Source organism: Condylostylus longicornis, unplaced genomic scaffold (assembly GCF_029603195.1).
Source record: "Condylostylus longicornis isolate FDR11 unplaced genomic scaffold, ASM2960319v2 ptg000022l, whole genome shotgun sequence".
NCBI lineage: Eukaryota > Metazoa > Arthropoda > Insecta > Diptera > Dolichopodidae > Condylostylus > Condylostylus longicornis.
The window spans coordinates 4333725-4353396 of record NW_026577991.1 but is presented as its reverse complement, the minus strand read 5'-3'; the positions used below and the strand labels follow the sequence as shown (position 1 = coordinate 4353396).

General features: G+C 25.6%; 1 long non-coding RNA gene across 1 annotated transcript in view; it reads right to left on the bottom strand.

The window, feature by feature from the left end:
* The window catches only part of LOC129606959 (uncharacterized), a 73985-nt gene that overhangs the window by 9198 nt on the left and 45115 nt on the right, over nt 1–19672 (bottom strand). The window lies entirely within an intron of this gene.

The following is a 19672-nucleotide window of genomic DNA, read 5'->3' as shown; positions in this document are numbered from 1 at the left end:
TGACATCAAAAGAAAATCTTCAATTTTTTATAAATTAATCTAAAATAGGACGTTTTATTGAGAGCGCAAAAAAAAATTTTTTTTATACTCAAAAAAATTTTTATTAAACTCTTCAAATTTTTTATTTTGTTTTGTGTCAAATTTTCTATACTCTAATTTTTATGACATTAAAGTGAATTCGATTCAATAACCTAATTTTTTATAACAAAGTTTTGACATTGATTTTCTATATTAAAAAATACTAAAGCCACCTATCGGAATACATTTGTGTTAATATAACAATCTTATCTATTTTCTCAACTACGCTTCTCCAATACTCTCTTCAAATACTTTTCCCTTTTACACTTCTTAGATTATTTTCTGAACTAGTCTTTTCACAATATTCTCCCTCTAAATAATATCGACTACTGTTCTCAATAACTCTTCCCAACAATATTGTTCTCAACTACTGTTCTAACTATCCATTTTACTGTTCTTGAGAACTCTTCTCAAAAATTCCTTTCCACTACGCACGACTACTGCTCTCAAATATTCGTCTCTATTATTATACTCCACTGTTCTTTCACTTCGGTTAAACTACTATTGTCGATTACTCTTCTTAACTATTCTTGCCCACTTCTCTCCTCCATTAATCTTCTCAACTACTGTTCTCAAATACACTTCTCCATCATTCTGCTCAACTACTATTCTCAATTACTCGGTTCAATTATTGTTTTAACCTACCCTTCTCTCTTTTCAATCTACTCTTATTTATTAATCAATTCTTCCTTCCTTTCTCACATTTTTCTCATTTTCTCTTCTTAAATATTCTTCTCAAGCGCTGTTCTTAAATACTCTTCTCATTGATTATTTTCCTTGATCTGACGTAAAAGCATTGTACTTTAATAAAAGAAATTTCAAAGTTTATTTCATGAATATCAAAATCGCCGATAGACTTGACTTACAAATACAACACCAAACACATAACCTGAAAATTACTACTAAATCTTTAATGCCTAAGAATTGCTATATTGTTATTAATTTTCCAAAACCATCATTAATTTTAAATTACATGCAATTAAAAATAAAAAGAAATTCAATTTAAACTCAAAAAAAAATCTGAAAGCCACACAAAAAATTTATAAATTTTAAAATAGAAAAAAATTTTTAACACAAAACCAAACCAAAGTAATTTCCTTCTAACAATTATTGTAGACAACCACATAATATTTTTCTAATAAATTTCTAATTTATTGACATAAAAAATTTCTCTCTATTTAAAAATTATTTTATTTTATACCACAGAAACCAATTAACTACTAAACATTAATTGATAAAATGAGTATTTAGAATATTATTTGTGCCACAGTACCACAATATACGTACCAATATTGTCTCTGCTATACAATATCAATAATCAGGTGTACCAGAACTCAAGTAAATTAAATACTCGCATTTAAATATGGGGGCATTGTATGTATATACACATGTAGTAAATGAGTATATTAAATTATATTTTAATGTAAAAATATGGCAATAATGCAATCATGCTGGGACCAGAATAAATGAGAAATTGATAAAATTCAATTGATTCATGTTCTTAACAACATTGTTGAATTGCTGTGATAGTTATACATAGATGCAATATTTGCATGATTATTTGGAATGCATAAGCTATTCCACATTAGTCACAAAGGGATTGGCTCCAACTGGAAAAATATGGGTAGATATAAAAATATTTGCTCGAAATATAATTCGATGGTGAGGTTTTGGAAAGCCTTTTGCTCCTAAAGGATAGTGAAGCAGTAAGCATACTACAGATTTGTACAGTAAGGCTTACTGTGTCACAATAGAATGACAAACGTCTCGACAATATTAACAAATGGTTTAATTACTTTATCAAAGCTTTTGACAATTTATTATATAAAACAAGAAACAGGAACCAATTACTGTCCGCGGTCAGTCATAGATCTATGCTAACCAGTTTGTGACCAGAGCCGTTAAAATCATATCGAAATGTCGTACACTTCAAATCTGATTTATGTAAATTTCAGAACAAAACTATCGGTTTCAAACGATTTAAACTCAAGACATTCATACACAACAGAAGATAAACCATAATATTTCAAACTATAAATTTAAAGTTCTTGTACACTTGCAATATTTTTCATAATATTTTATTAAAAAAAAAACTATAAAGACCAAAGATGCGGAAGGAGATAAAAAGGCATCATTTATAAATTTTCCTTTTCCTTTAGTAAAAATATTACCTTTACAGGTGCATTTAATGTCCATTAAAAAAGTATTAGAGTAGAAAAAAAATTGGAAACACCTGTTGCTATTCCTGCTTGCTCTTTATTTTATTCTTGTATAAACTAAAACTCTAATAATGTAAGACAATGGCTAAGAAAATATTGTTACTGTAATATTAAATTTAATAATGGTGTACATAGAATGTAATAAATGGTTTAACATCTGTAATAATCATCTGTAATACATGAATATCATAAAAAATGCAGTTCACGGGAATGATGAATTAAATTTAATTAAATTTTCCTTATAAAAAAAAAATAATCAGTTGTTGTTCTTTAAAACAAAATTTCAATTTCTTAACCTCATATTTCATACTTAAGCAGAAAATGTAATAAAATTTTAATGGAAGACTAATAATTTTCCAAAACACTATCTTTGGTTAAAATAGTTTTCATACATTATATGGCGGAATGCATGGAACAATTTTATGAAAATGTCCAGCCTTCTATAAAGAAATGAAAAATTGGTAAGGAAGTACAAAATTATTGGATAAAATAAGCTGCATTATAGCCTATATGGGTTTTAATCCAAGATGGGGGCTTTACGAATAAAATCAAATAAAAATGTTGTGTTTAACAAAATGTTTGATATTATACTAGTTCGAGACAAGTCAACAAAACTATCAAACATTGATAATACAATTTGTTTGATTGCGTTGTGTTCTACTAAAGTTTGACGTATATAAGATTTGGTATAATCTAATTAAATCAAACATAATTCTTTAAAAATGTATGATTACTAAATTTTGCGTTACACAAGAATCTAGAAGGGCATATATATATATAGATTTAATAATTTAAGCCCACATTGTTTGGATCACAACAAATTGTATGTTTTCAATAAACTTTAATTTTTTATAAAGGCTTTAAAATTTTTCATAAAAGCGTAAAGAAATTTAATCATACAAGTTTGAAAGAACTTAATGTTCGCTATATTTTAAAATATAATCATATACAGAAATCATTTCTTTCCTATATTATTCAAAATTATTTCCAATGAGTCTATATTAATGAGATTGTTTTATGGAAAATCTAAATTCTTTGTATGAATTGTAAATTATTATGCTACAATTAAGTTGAATGAGACAAATTATTAGTACTACTTTAATACCAGCTGCAGCTTTAAAAAATTTCAATAATTTATTATGAGTTTTATATCACAAATTCTATATTCTCTAAAATTTTATTTCGGATTCCAATACCCTAATATTTTAATTAAACAGCATACTCAAAATACTACTGCAATAATTATTTAAATTTTAAAAATTTTTGGAAAACATGATTATTTGCACTAATCCAAGTTAAGGAATTAGAAAGGATAATACGAAATAAAATTAATTTCAATGCACAAAATTTCATTAAGAAATTCATAGAACATTAAAAAAATTTTAGAGAATTGGATTAGTATAACATAAAAGAGAGTAATTCAATTCCAAAAGAGCATAAAAAATTATCATTAACCACAATTATTTATTTTATACAACACTAACACAACGCAACACAACCTTATACCACAAACTTTAGTTAAATTAGAGCAAATTCGTAGAAAAAGAGTAAATCGAGAATATTTTTTTTTGATAATCTGACTACTCGGTTTATATTACTTATGAAACACATGAATATTATTTTCACCTTAAAATTGCTACAACAGTACCTATTATAGCAAATGTACAATCCTACCATTAAATAGAGAGATTCTTAGTATACAATAACAATGCAATAATCATAAGGCTTAGAAATTATTCGGAGCGAATTATAATTAGTTTTTGTGTTTAACTTTATTTATTTGATTTTATTTGCTCTCATAAAAATTTCTCTTGTATACTCTAGAACTACAAGTGCATTATAGTATTAAACTGGAGAGTTTTTTAAAAGGGATAAATAGTGGAAAATAAAAAAAAATAATTAAAAATCTAAGAGTTATACTTAAAATATTTTAAAAATTAAGACTTCAATTCAATTACTATTGTAATAATTTATTTATTTAAAAGAAGAGCTGTTAAAAATTTTAAGTTCTCTTAAAGTAGTCCAAAGTATTTATTACAATTTTATTATTTAAATTCGGTAACAACATGACCCATAACAAAATTACTGTGCCAGAATATTGTGTCAGAGTGGAAAGAATTAAAAATTTTAAAAATATAAAGCAGAATCTAGAGTTTGCAGTCAATTAGTTTAATGCTATAATGTTTAGTATGCTGCAATCTACAAGTAGTACTACAACTTCTCTCTATCCTTTTACAAAATTTTAAATAATTAAATATTCAACATGAATTTTCTCACATTGGTTATTTCCTTTAGAAAATTTAATTTGCATCTTCATAAAGACCAGACAATAATTACTATAATTGTATAATCAAAGTTTTAAACAAACACACGCATACAACATACTCACATTACATAAAACTTAATGTTATACAACAAATAAAATCACTAAAAAATTTGTAATTTAATTATATTAATTCTCATAAGCTAATTTAAATTCCCTTTCAAAGAAAAGACATGATTGTTGCAATATCGTACATGTGTACTTCTTATACATAACTGTTATACACATATTGTTATACAATAAATCGTTCTCAAAGGAAATTAGTTATACTTAAAGCATACATTACATTTTTTTATATAAGACACAAAAGCCTTATACAAAAAAAGAGAAATTTCAACTCTTATTAATTTTATTTTCAGAAGAAAAGAGAGAAAGAGAAAAAAAAAAGAAAAAATAAAAATTTCTTTTTGTTTCTCATTCAATCCTTGCTCTTCACTATTAACACAAAACAAGCATTTTATTGCTTAATTTGTTAAAATGATGGCAAAAATAAAATGACGGCGACGAATATTATGAGAAAATTTTAAATTGAAATTTAAATTGAAAGTATTAAAATAAATGTAAAAAAAAAAAGAGAGAAAAGGACACACGAATTTAATTTCACTTTGCACGTATCCTTTTTTTTGATTTTTGCATTTTTTTTTCTGCTTTGCGACGAAAAACGAAAGCCAAAAATCCTATTTTTTTACAGACCGAAAAATTTTTTTTACAAGACCCGAAAATTATTGTAATTGCAAATGGTTTGAATAATTTCCATGTAATTCGTAATATTTGGGCAACAGACCAAAAATTCAATGAGTTTTAGAACTTTTAAGATTCACGTTGACAATTTAACAGAAATTACCTAAAAATTCCATTATTACTCATGCTCATTCTCAACAAATAATGCTCTCTTTAATTTACGATTATTTTCCGTGAATAAGTCGTACTGTTGTGACAGTGTGAGCAATTTTTATTATTAATGACACGTCATCTTATTATTATAAAATTTTGAAAAATTCTGCTTATCAGAATACAATGTTTAATGTCATAAAGCAACATTCTCTCTCTCTTTTTGCAGATTTCGTTCGTTTGTTTTTTCAAGTAAAATAAAAATTACTCATTTTTAGCAACAACCTAATTTATGAATTTTTAATTTGATTAATTAATAATTATATTTATTGTTTTATTTCTTTTTAAATTAATTGAACATTTTTCGTAATTCAAGGACAGTTAATTAAATTTGAACCCTTTTCAACAATTTTAGTACAAATAATGACATTAGTATGAGAATTGAAATTTAAAAAACCAGAGGGAAGCAGAGATTGTTCGAATTTTTACGATAAAATTATGATTTAAATTAATGAGCAAATTCTTATGAATATTTTAAGGATCTGTTAACAATGAACCTTCCTTGTAATTATTGAGAAATAAAAATCTAGTTTGCCATCCTAGAATTTTACTTTTCCATGTTCGTATTTCATACAATGTGAATTGAAAATTCCAGGATTTACAAAGAAGTTGATGAAAACCACATTAAAGCAAAACAAAATATTCACATATGAGTAAAATTAATTGCAGAACTCATCATCTAGCATGTTTTGTAGTTTTATGTTTTTCACATTCCATTTTTAATTCACAACAAATTTAAATTGCTTCAAAACAATCTCAATATTTGATTTGAAAAATGTATAAATTTCAAATTAAAAATTCTTGAAACGTTCCAAAAAATTCTTCATATTATTTCTAATTTAATTAACAGCAGTTTATTTTACATATCATGCAGTAATTAGAAAAATTCTTTTGTGTTTTCTCCCACCATATTTTTGTCAATTTTGGTGTTTCTCCAAAATGCACTCTTATAATTTTTAGAATTACATAAAAGTAGTACAACAATTTGTTGTTTGTTTGAAAGAAATTAAAATTGGTAATGCAAATAACATTCTATACCGTAATTACATAAAGAGAATAATTTAATTTTTTAAGAGAAATGAACAGCGTATGGAATAATAAAACAGCAAAAATTGCAGCTTCAAAGTTAATCTTGTATATTAAGTGGCAAACAAAAATTTGTTTTATTTTTGTCTTTTTTTTTTTGTGTTTGTTGCTTTGTTTTTCTTTTCAGTTAAAATTTTAAACACGGTCGTTGAAATGTTGCCAACTATATAGGAGAAAGCTCTTTAATTTCTTAATTGAGAAGTTGAGAAAAAAACTGCTTAGAGTAAAAAATTTAAATTTAGCTTCGCTTCCGAATACGAAACATTTACTGTCGAGAAATTTATTGTTAAGAAATTTACCGTTAAGGCATTTACTATTAAAACATTTGCTGTCAAGACATTTATTGTCAAGACATTTGCTGTCGAGACATTTATTGTTAGGACATTTACTGTCAAGACATTTATAGTCAAGACATTTGCTGTCGAGACATTTATTGTTAGGACATTTACTGTCAAGACATTTACTGTCATGACATTTGCTGTCAAGACATTTACTGTTAAGATATTTACTGTTTAGACATTTACTAACAAAAACAGTTACTGTCAAGACATTTTCTGCCAAGGCATTTACTGTTAAGACATTTACTGTTTAGACATTTACTGACAAAAACAATTACTGTGAAGACATTTTCTGCCAAGATATTTATTGTTGAGGCATTATTTACTGTTAAAAACAGTTTATTTGTGTTTCCCTATCATGGAGAAATGTATTTCCACCGAAAACTCGATATTTAAAATTTGGTGCCATCACATAAGCCTCCTTACTGTATGCAATGCGGTCGATGAAAATACAAATAGTCAATTATATTGCAAAAAAAGTTATAAAAATCGAAAAATACAAAATTTTAAATTAAAAAATTCTCATTCACCCAATGGAACTTCAAGACCATGCACAACAGCTACGAAATAAAAAAAATTATTTTATTTTCAACTCTTTCACAACATTAAAATTTTAGTTCTTAAATTGTACATAGCAGCAGTAACATGATAACATAAAATTTTATATTCAAGCAGTTAATATTCATAACAATATTTATATATGTATATATGTACGATTTTTTATATGCAATGTGTAATAGAATATTACAAATTTATAAGTTACCGTGTTAAAGTGGGATGGTGAAAAATTCAAATAACACAAATTTCATATTCCAAAACAAAAATAATTAGGTAAAATTTCCACATTTCTAATTCACAAAGAGGCTAGTAATAATATTTTGTATATGCTGTACCATGACGCCAATAGGACTTATTCCTAAAAGAAGTTAATTTTAAATTCGAAGAATTCAATACATGCAAATAGTTAAAATTCCATTGTAGTTAAAAATTGAATTCCCTGTTGAATTTAAAGAATAATTTACGAATAAATTTTTGTTTACTGTTACCAAAATTTTTACTGCCATTAAAAATAATATTTTTATTGCTATTATTATTCATATTTTTTGTCATTACCAAAAAATATATGAGAAAAAAAATTGTAATAAAAAATCGATAAGAACTTTATAGGCTCTGCTCTGCTTAAAAGCTACTTAATGCGCTTTCCAAGAAGCAATAAGAATAATATTAGAGCCATAATATTTTTGAAATCCAATAACAGTAACCATGTACACATCCACGTACCCATGTAAAGCTTATAGTTGTATGATTGCTAATCTGTGTTCTTATGTGAAGAAATCTAATAATCTGCACATTGTGTTATATATATATACATGTATAACGCCATTGATTGCTAAAATTTTATTTAATTTCCATAAAAACAAAACAAAAATATTTTTATTAAAAAAAATGAAAAAACAAATTTTGTTCCTGTTGTATTGCTTTCATGTACGGAAACTGACTTTGTAGTAATTATTGTTATACCAGTAAAAAAACAATTTTTATCATGCAACTGTTTGTTTTATAAAACACAAAACAACACACACAATCATATAAACAAACATATAAACATCCGAAGTTAGAGTATAGAAATTGACCCTATCGCACCAAACTGACTACGATTAAAACCAAAGGAAAATAATACTGCCATGATATTATCGGTTTTTGTTATTTTACCGTCATAACAATAAAACAAAAAAATATTTTACAAATCAAAAACTATTTTAACTATTTTAGTGATTGAAATTTCGGGATAAAAATTTTACAAATGAATTTTGACTTGTTTTTTTTTTTATTATGAAATTTTTAATCAGAAAAAAATTTGAAAAATTTAATTGAAATTTAATTGGAATATTATTTATTCCAATTTGTAATTAAATTTGAAAATACTTAGAATTGATTTTAAATTCTCTGAGAATTAAATATTACAAATTATTAAATAGAGTGAGAAGAAAATTTGCAGTATTTAAATCACTGCCATAATAAGTATAAGGCCAGCGCATTAAAAAATGCTTCAGTCGGGTCAACTTCGACATAAATCGTATGTTTTTCCTTAATTTTCCTTACCAGAGCAATGTCTAAATGATCAATTAGAAATACTGTAAAAATTTAATAATAATTCTCAATTATGCAATAATTGTTATATGCAAGAGAATAGTAGATTCAATTATCATAAAAAAATATAACAATTATCTCATAAAATAATTATCTCATTTGTGTTATTGTCGAATATAGTAAATAAAAATAAATGAGCAAAGAAATAGGAATTAAACAGATTATACAAGTGCAATAAATTGAGAAAGAAAAATTTGCTCTTCTACAAACAAGTTCCGCTACGACAATTTACAAATGCTTGGCAATAAAACCTACACCCTTTAATAAATATTATCTCTACACTCTTCTCTCTCCCAATCCCTGTGTTGAACAAATTGAAAATGAAGAATATTAATAGAACTACGTAATTTGAATTGCATCTGAGTGACAAAGAAATTCGGAGAGAAAGAGAGCCACCGTTATCATATTATCAATATATATATAGATTGTAGATTTCTATGGGAACCGAGTACGGCAGGAATATCCTCCGGGCCACCGCAGACATTCTCGATTTATTGTAGCCCTCCTACGCCTCCACAATCAATGTATATAAGACAAGACAATTTCGTAATCAAATTCCCAGAATTCTATTGTAAACAATAATATTTACTGTCATACAATATGTAGGTCAGAATAATTTTAATGAGTAAAACAAATAAATTATACTAAGATTTCAAAGAAATTATTAAGTACTTCAAAGTTATGTGCGGTGACAGTAGTATGAAACTAAGCGAAAGTAAATTTTTTTTTTTCATTATTATTATTGTTATTATTTTTATTGAAGGAAATAAAAATTGACCCTTTAAAAAGACTTGCCTACAATTAAAATCAAAAACTTGTAATTCTTTTTCTTCTCTCTCCCTCTCTCTTTCTTATTTTTTGTCGTGTTTATACCCGTACGAACGTATGTTCGAAGAGTATACTAAATTTGCCTTACCGTTTGTAACGCTAAGAAATAACGGTCTTAGATATAGACTCAAGTGTATGTTTTTGATCAGCGTCAAATTCTGAGTTGATTTAGCTTTGTCTGTCCGTCCGTCCGTCCGTCCGTCCGTCCGTCCCAACGATAACTCAAAAACTAATTGAGCTAAGTTCACCAAATTTTCACATATGATTTATTTTAGTAAGTGCCAGAACCCTATTTAAATTGAACATGATCGGGGCACCGGTTCGGGTAGCTGCCATACAACTTAAAAATTTATTTTGCTATATCTCAGAAACTATAAAAGCTGTGGTATTGAAATTTCACACAAACGAATATATTAGTAGGGCCAATGTGTCTCATAAAAGTCGTTGAAATTACTTGGCTCCTTCTGGTACCTGCCATACAACTTCAAGAGTTATTTGGCTGTATCTCAGAAACTATATAAGCTATGGTATTGAAATTTCACACAAACGAATATACCAGTAGGACCAATGTGTTTAATAAAAGTCGTTGAAATTGCTTGGCTCCTTCTGGTACCAGCCATACAACTTCAAAATTTATTTGGCTATATCTCAGAAACTATAAAAGTTGTGGTATTGAAATTGCACACAAACAAATATATTAGTAGGGCCAATGTGTATGATAAGAATCGTTGAAATTACTTGACTCCTTCTGGTACCTGCCATACAACTTAAATAGTAGTTTGGCACACACAGTATTTTGAAAAACACATAGTACTGAAATTTTGCATACATTAATATGGTAATACGGCAACTTAAAGTCATCGTCTATCGCATAGTCAGTTATGGCATCTTTATTTGCACATAGGATAACAAATTCGTACGGGTATCACAGAGTTAACAAGGTCAACTCTATTTTTTTTCTCGTTTTCTTTTCATTTTTTATTTTCATAATTTTTTCTAAATCTAAAACATCAAAACATTTTGCCTTGTTACTTTAATTAATATTATTGTACACCAGACACAATCATACATATTCTATGTATGCGTACATATACACACATAAAAAATAGATGTAAACACTATGTATGTGACGTGTTTTTTTTCTCAACTTATGCTTTTGTCATAATTAAAGTAAATAAAACAAAGGGCATAAAAGAGAAAGGAGTGAGAGAGATTTTTTCATTTACAATAGTTTTAGCCTTAAAGCATATTAACACTAAAGTTTGCATCCAATTGTCTCTTGTTTTCTTCATCTTTTTTTATGATTCTCTTCACAGCTATATGATTACATACATATGTATATTATTATATAATGTATGTATGTATAACTAGATTCAAATAATGGAAAAACTACTTGTTATTTCGGTTTTTTAACAAACCATTTTTTTGTTTTATCATTTTTAAAAATTTTTTTATTATGATCTAGCCCCTTTTGTTTTAATTTGTCGCCTCAAGTGATTTCTATAAGAGTTTATAGTAAATACAGTGTCATGTAAGTAAAAGTAAATTTGCTATCTACAGTAAGTAGAATTAGAAAAATATATGAGACAATATAGAGCACAATTCTATTTCATCACTTCTCTATTTACTTAAAAACTTTTGTCATTAAAGCAATTAAAATATGAAATGAGCACTATTTGAGTAGTTAATATTAATTTAAGAATTTTAATGTCATACTAATAGGAAAATTCAATAACAGGATCAAGACAAATTAATCCATTTGTCGAAATTATTCGGGAATTTAAGCTCTATTGAGCCAATTAAAATTAAAATAGAATTTGAGCTCCTAGATTTATAGGAAAAACGATCCATAATTCATCCATAAAATTAACCATAATTATGATCCATAAAATCATAAAATTACCTTATATTTCACTTAGATCTTACAGGACAAACCTACAGTACAGTAATTGGGCTCAATGCTCAATAATTTTTTAAGTAAAATTTTAAATTTTCTTTAAACTTGAAACAAAAATGAAACAAGAGCCTCTTAACAGAAAACAAACAGAATTTTTTTTTATTATCGTTTTCCTTCAGGATCATAAAGATAACAAGTTTATATGTGTAATGCCACAATCAAGAATATGAAGAAAAAGAAGAGCTAGTACACACAGCTTAAAAATATGTCAGAAATGAGAAAATTTTCAATTAAATTTTATATTTTAATATCGCAATCATAAGAAATATGCAAAAAACAAAAAAAAATCAAAAGGATGAAAAAAAACTCAAATATCCTGCCTTTCATTATTATGGCGTTTGGTTATCAAAATTTTGAATTTTTACCATTACAAAACAAAAACGAACTAAAATACCAAAAAACTATATATAGAGAAATTTTCAAAAGGTACCAAAACACTAAGAGATGTTAAGAGAACCAAACATTAATTGAAATTTTCCTTTTGGCGTGGGTAATAATGAACAAAAAAAAAATGTAACCAATAAACAAACGCCAGGTGTACGAATGTAATGTAATAATAAAAATAACAAAAGAACTGAAAAGGAAAACAAAAAACAAATTTTCGGCAGGCAACAAAATCGAAATTATTATCTTTTCCAATTTAGGAGTAAGGAACCTGAAATTTTACCCACACACTACTCTTATTTAAACTTAAATTTTCAAATTTAAAGTGAAAATGAAAATAGTTTTTTTTTTTTTTTGATTTCTTATGATTAAAGTTACAAAATATTTTCTCCTGAATCTTGTACAAAGCATTTATTCCTAGAATTATTGAAAATTTATTTTTTTTATGGAAAATTTAAAAATTAAAGTTTTTATACAAAATTTAACTTCAATAAGGCAATCAGACTTTTATAAAGAACGCAACAATTACAAATTCTTTTCCCTCACCAAAAAATATTTCAATTTTGCAATTAAATTACCAAATTAACATTTTAAACAAATTGGAAAATTTTATTTTAATTGTAAAAAGAATGAAAGACTGAAATTTTTTAAAATTAATTTTTATTTCGCTTTTGTGATTTTAAAATTTCTCCCATTGGAAAATTATTAAGTGAAAAAAACGAAAAGAGAAAAATTACAATATTTTTTTTTTTGATAAAATAGTGAAAATTGGTTGAAAATTTCATATAAAAGCCACTATTATACACAAAATAATCAATTCAAATTAAATGATAAGCCCATTAAAATCCCCCATATACTCATATATTTTTTGTATTCTTGATTATCCCATTGGCTTCATTAAAAATTATTTTAATGGGCGATTAACATAATGTTATTATTATTATTGTTGTTCAATGTTAATAATTTCGATTATCATCACATTTCTGAATTAAATAAAATATGTTATAATATAATTGTTATACACATATATATGTATTCATACATACGTGTATGACTGTATTTGTAGGATTGTAATTTTGAATAAATCGTGAAACATGTATGAATGTACCAGTATTAATTTTTGTAGCAAAATCAAATTTAAAGTATAAGGAGTGCACTCACGTCCTAATAGACTAATTACTTCTTATTGTGGTGTTAATTGAAGAATTACTGAAGTTTTAAGTATTGTTGTTAATCATCATACTTTGAATCATACTACTTTTTCACTATCATAATTTGAACCTTACTTAATCATGCTGAATTATTCTATCATATTTCGGATACTTGATAATACATACTAGGTATTATAAGTGTTCTATGAACATAAATAAGAGTTCTGGATCACTTTTGGGAGATATTATAACATAATTTCAGTATTTTAAATCCAAGAATTAAAATTTTATTTGAATTTAAAATATCATAAAATTTGCATACTTTTAGGCGATCACAAAAAATTTACTAATTTTGAATAAGATTACAACCAATCTTCGTTATTATGAAAATATTACAAAAAACACCCTTAGTCCCGGCCGAATAATTCAAATTTTATTCATATTCCAAGAACAATTAAAAATTGCATATTTTTAGGAGGAAAATTTTAATTTATCTTCATCTTTGCTTCTACCCAATGAACAATATTTAAATTTTTTTTTCAAATTTTATCAATGACATTAAATATCTCTTAATCCTTATAATTCACATATTCACCTAATAAAATTCAATTATAAATTAAAATTATTTCCAAAAAAAAAAAAAAAAGAAAAAAAAATAATATTTTTATATCTTTAATAATCCTTTAATTTATTGATTGTCATATCAGAAAATATTTTATTATTTTTCATCTACATATATACTAACTATAACAAATATCTACAACCTATGTATAACCATATAACAAATTATGTATAACAGTATAACAGTAATATGAAAATATTAATATTGTAAAAGTAGGTTAAATAAAGGATAATAATATTGTACGTAGTAATATCTATTATGAGCATATAATTTTTTGAAGGTGCCTTTAAGTAAAAACTAAAACGGATTTATAATAGAATTTTCAACACACATATACTGTTATACTCATCTAATACTAATATAGTTATACTCTTCTAAGCATATATACACAGTTCATATGATATTATCATGCAAAATATTATTATCAATATATGTAGTTGAAATATTGCAATGGCATGATGATAGCTTGCATATAACTACAATAACAAAAAGAGTATAACACGTATAATATGTGATTGCAATAAATAACAAAGAATATTAAATCAAAAATGTATGGTAGTTTTTGTTAGTGACATATACGACAATATAACAGTAATAGTTTACATTTGTTATAATGTTTGAAATAGAAAATATTTTAGATATTTAGAATGTTACTGTGTAAAGAGTTACTGTTATTATAACCATTATTTATAAGTTAGTTTATATTTTATGTGCATACAAGGATTATATACCTATACGAGTATTGCTAGTTCATAAATCAGTTCATATAGAATACAATTAATTTAATTTTCAACTGTTTGCAATATTCTTGAAATTTATTGTTTGTATATAGAATATTTCAACATTTGTAACATTCTAAGTGATAGTATACTAGCTCTTGAGTTGAATTCATTTCAATTTCTCATATGAAATTCTGTTAAATCGAAAGCAGACCGAAAATTTTATACATAGATTTGGAATGCTCAAATTTTAAAATCTCAATTTAATATTTGAGTTCCAAAATATGACAAATTAAATATTTTTTTGTACTAAGTGATCAAGAATGCATTTTTAAAGCTTATTGCCCGAAATATTACAAAAATTGATTTAAAGAACAGTAAATTGAATGCTATAAATGCAAGAATAATATTCTTAAATGTCTTCATTATTTTATTAAACTCATACTTAGTCACGTTATCCTTAAACACAATGTTAAAATAAAAAACTGCAATTTTCTTATCGTTACTACTATTATTGCTCGTTATAAATGGTGTATGAATTTTTTATAATATTTTCTTTTTCCATTTTTCTTTAAATTGCTTTTTAATATTCTTATTGGGTATATTTATAGATGTGTGTGCTGTCACGTATATAATGATAAATTTGGTATTCAGGAGGAGTTGGAGAAAAACTATACGTGTATGACCACTTTTGTATTGTGGTAATTTAATGAACTATGTATCCGTCAACTTTTATTATTATTTTTTAAACTCAATTTACTTATTACAAAACATTAAACTATGACTTAACAATATTACACTTCATCATCTTGTTACAGACTTTGTGACCTTATATAGTTTGATTTTAATATTTTTTTTGTTTAGTATTAAAGATTTTTGTAATGTGATCCTTTTTACAATTCGAAAGAAGAATTTTAATAAAATTATTTTATTGTTTGTATATTGCTGTTATCATGTTACCATTTTTAGTTAAAAATATCCTTTGACTTTAATAAATATTAAGACAATTTGGTATAAACCATAAAATAGATGAAAAACGGAATATTTTTAAAGCAACTCGTGAAAAATGCATGATATGAGAAAAAAAAATTAAATTGAAATTTGGATTTTATTAAATAAAGAACTGTGGTAATGAATGATGTTGCAATTCTTACGTTAATTATGAAAATTCCAGGCTTATCCTTATCTTAAAACTTTTCAACAATTTGATATATTAACAATTGTTCTTATGCATTGCGTTCCAGACAGACGCATTTTGCACATTTTAACGATTCTGCTTAAAAATTGCGTTCCAAATAGACGCAATTTTCTCATTTTAATGATTTTTCTTATAAATTGCGTTCCAGACAGACGCAATTTTCCATTTTAACGATTTTTCTTAAAAATTGCGTTCCAGACAGACACATTTTTCTCATTTTAACGGTTTTTCTTAAAAATCGCGCTCCAGCCAGACGTATTTTTTTCATTTTAACGATTTTTCTTTTGCAATGCGTTCCAGACAGACGCATTTTTCTCATTTTAATGATTCTCCTTAAAAATTGTGTTCCAGACAGAGGAATTTTTTATTTCAATAATATTTCATGTAAATTGTGCTCCAGCCAACTACAAAAGCATTCAATGTCTAAATTTATTTTCAATACGTCAATTTAGATTAAAAATTTAATAAATTCATAGACTAAAATAATTTTATTCAAAAAATTTTTCAAATTAATTATTCCCAATAATAATTTTTTTTTTTCTATCAAAAATCATTTTTTATGAATTCCTCTAACAAAGACTCTTTGATTTTCAATACAAATTTAGCTACAAAAAGAAATGATGACAGGTTAAAAATTTTAATATTTTGTCCGTCGTTCAGCCGTAAATAAAATTATTCAAATAGTATACATGTATATGCGAATGTAAGTATATCCAAGTACATAACTCCAGTCTCCTTTTGAATTGTGTAAGTATATAGTATACCGTTATTGATTCATAAATTTTTTTAAGATTATTTATACTTCCTGTCCATTTTTTGCCTTGTTTCCCAAAAAAAAAAAAAAAACAGCAAAACAAAAACAAGACAGAAAATTCATTTGACATTTTAATAATTATTATGAAATTCACATCAATCGACAACACAGTTTTTGTTGAAAGGAAGAGAGAGGGGGGGGGGGGGGGGGGGGGGGGGAATAATAAGTAACAATAAAACATTGCGCTACCAAAAAATAAATTTGACATTCGCAGGACTTTTCAGGACACAAAACTGTTCTCGTCTCCTATTCTTTTTTTATATTTTTTGTATTTTGTTCTTTCTTTTTCCATGAACAAATAAAATGAAGAAAACTTTTTTTTCCAATTAATATTCTAATAAAGAATCGCAGCATTTTAGATTTTGTTTTTTTTTTTGGTATGAGAAGAAGAGAAAAAGCAAGAGCCTTTTCATCTTTCTTGTTTCAAAAAAAATCAGAAAAAATGGTAAAAATTTTTGCTTTCAGCACGAAATTTTATTCTTACGTTTTTTTTTTTTAATTTTTCTGGCTATTTCCGTATTGCATCTGTAGTTCAAGTAAAAATAGAACGAATGTTAAGCTAAAAGAAAAATAAAAGAAATTTTTTGTTATTTTTACTGTTATTTTTGTTGTTCTTTCGTTGTTGATAACGCTTGAAAGGGCAGAACATTTTTTTTTGTTCACAAATTGAAGTGGGGCGGGTTATAGTGGGAAAGGGGGGAGAGTCAACAATTTCTATTTTTTTTTTTGTTTTTGATAAAAGAAGTAAAAGTTTTGCATGTTTAGTAACTTAACATCAATTTTAAAGAGTAAATCTTATAAAAACTAAAATAAAAAACAAGAGAGCAAAAAAAAAAAACAATTTTTCAACCAGTCTTTAACAATAAGTTTAAAAAATGTTTGTTTCACAAATTATTATCAAAAAGTTTTTCAAGCATAAAGACTACAAAATTTATAATCGCTTAAATTTTGATTTCTACCAAGTAATTGAAAAGAGAAAAACATTATAACTCTTAAATTTATTGAAAGGTTTAAGAGAATATTTGTATAAAATTATTTATTAAAAAAAAATTTTAGGGCAATATTAATATTGGACAATAATTTTATTAAGTAATTTAATTTTTAAATTTTAAGTGTCAATAAAAATAAATGGTGGATTAATAAAAGAAAAATGACAGATTTGAAAATAATTTCACAGAATTGAAAAAATATTTAACAGAATCGAAAAGAATTCGATAGAATCGAAGAAAATTTGGCAGAGCCGAAAATAATTCGACAGAATCAAAATTAATTTAACAAATTCGTAAAAAAAATTTACGGAATCGAAAAGCTTCGAAAAGAATTCAACAAAATCGAAAAAAATTTCACAGAATCTAAAAGAATTTAACAGAATCGAAAAGAATTTGATAGAATCGAAAAGAATTTGGCAGAATAGAAAATAATTTCACAGAATCGAAAGGAAATTTGACAAAATCGAAAAAAGTATGTTGCCCATTTTAGAGCAAGAAAATGAAAAATTGATAAAGATCCTTGACTCTTATTCAATAGGTATGGCAACCGAAATAATTAACTAAATCTATAACAATAACGCCTTGTTGATAAAATTTTCCGCTCATAAAATACAAGCAAAATATTTATATCTTATGATATTCAAAAGATGAAACCCAAAAATTGTAGAAAATTTTCTTTAAAAAAACCAAATGGATATGAAAACATTTGTCACTGATGACATTTAAGAGCAAATTGTTAATTTAACCTTAATTTTTTTTGTATTTCAAAATTTAACTCAAATTTCAATTAAAAAGAAAAATGACTTCATTCAATGCAAAAGCAAACATTCTGTAATGTCAAGTTTGACAGTAGTAAGTCAAAGTCATATGTTCTATCACAAAAAATTTGTTTATTGACTTTTTGACATCTTAGACTTGACAAGAATCCAGCCTTAAAATGCCGCTAAATAAGATGGAAAATGTGATTTAAAAATTTGAATAAATTATCTTTTACAAATAGTTCTTAAAATACTTGTCAGCTGTCATCGCTTTCATTTCTCTTAAATCATACACGTAAAAACCATTCACAATATACTCCAACAACAAGTGAACTTTAATTTTAAGTCCAATTTCTATGAAGAACTAGCTAATGAAAAGAAAACTCTTTCAATCAATCTTTTAGTAATTGCAAAATTTAATGTTCTCTTTTTTTTACATACCTGTATAAGACAATACGGAAAAATTCTTGCAATATTAAATTTATGGATTTTTACTATTTTTTTTTTGTTCACTTCACACTTACATAATAATAGCGTCTTCCACAATGACAGTATATTTTTCTCATTTCAAATTTTCTTTTGTTTTCTTGTAATAATAAATTGCAATCTTATATAAAAAGCAAAGAAAAAAGTATGGTATGAAATGACAATGAAATGAGAAACAATATGTGAACTACAAAAGAGAGAGAGAGAATAATAATTGTTGTGATGTGCATTACGTTTGAAGAAGACATAACAAGAGTATTGTGTTTTATAACAGTTATAATAACAAATTGCTACCAACAGTGTAGATAAAAGTAAAATACCAATTTATTGAGGTAAGAATGAGAAATACTTGCATGAATAATAATATTGCTTCTGTTTATATGTGTGTATATTATTCATATTAAAAGAGATTGTGATTGAATAATTCAATTCCGAAAATAATGTAAGAATATTGTTTTCTCTTATAAGATTCTCACTTGTATATTAAATTCGTTTCACTTGATTTTTCATGTTCTATCTCTCTTAACATTCAACTTTATTATTCACATAAACGTTTCATCTTCATCTTCATAGGTGTCCTCGTCTTCATAGGTATATACATGTTTGTGTGCAGATAATTTTGTCAGAGAATGAGCAATAGCGTGACATTTTTGTTTTTTTTTTCCCTGAAATAATATTGT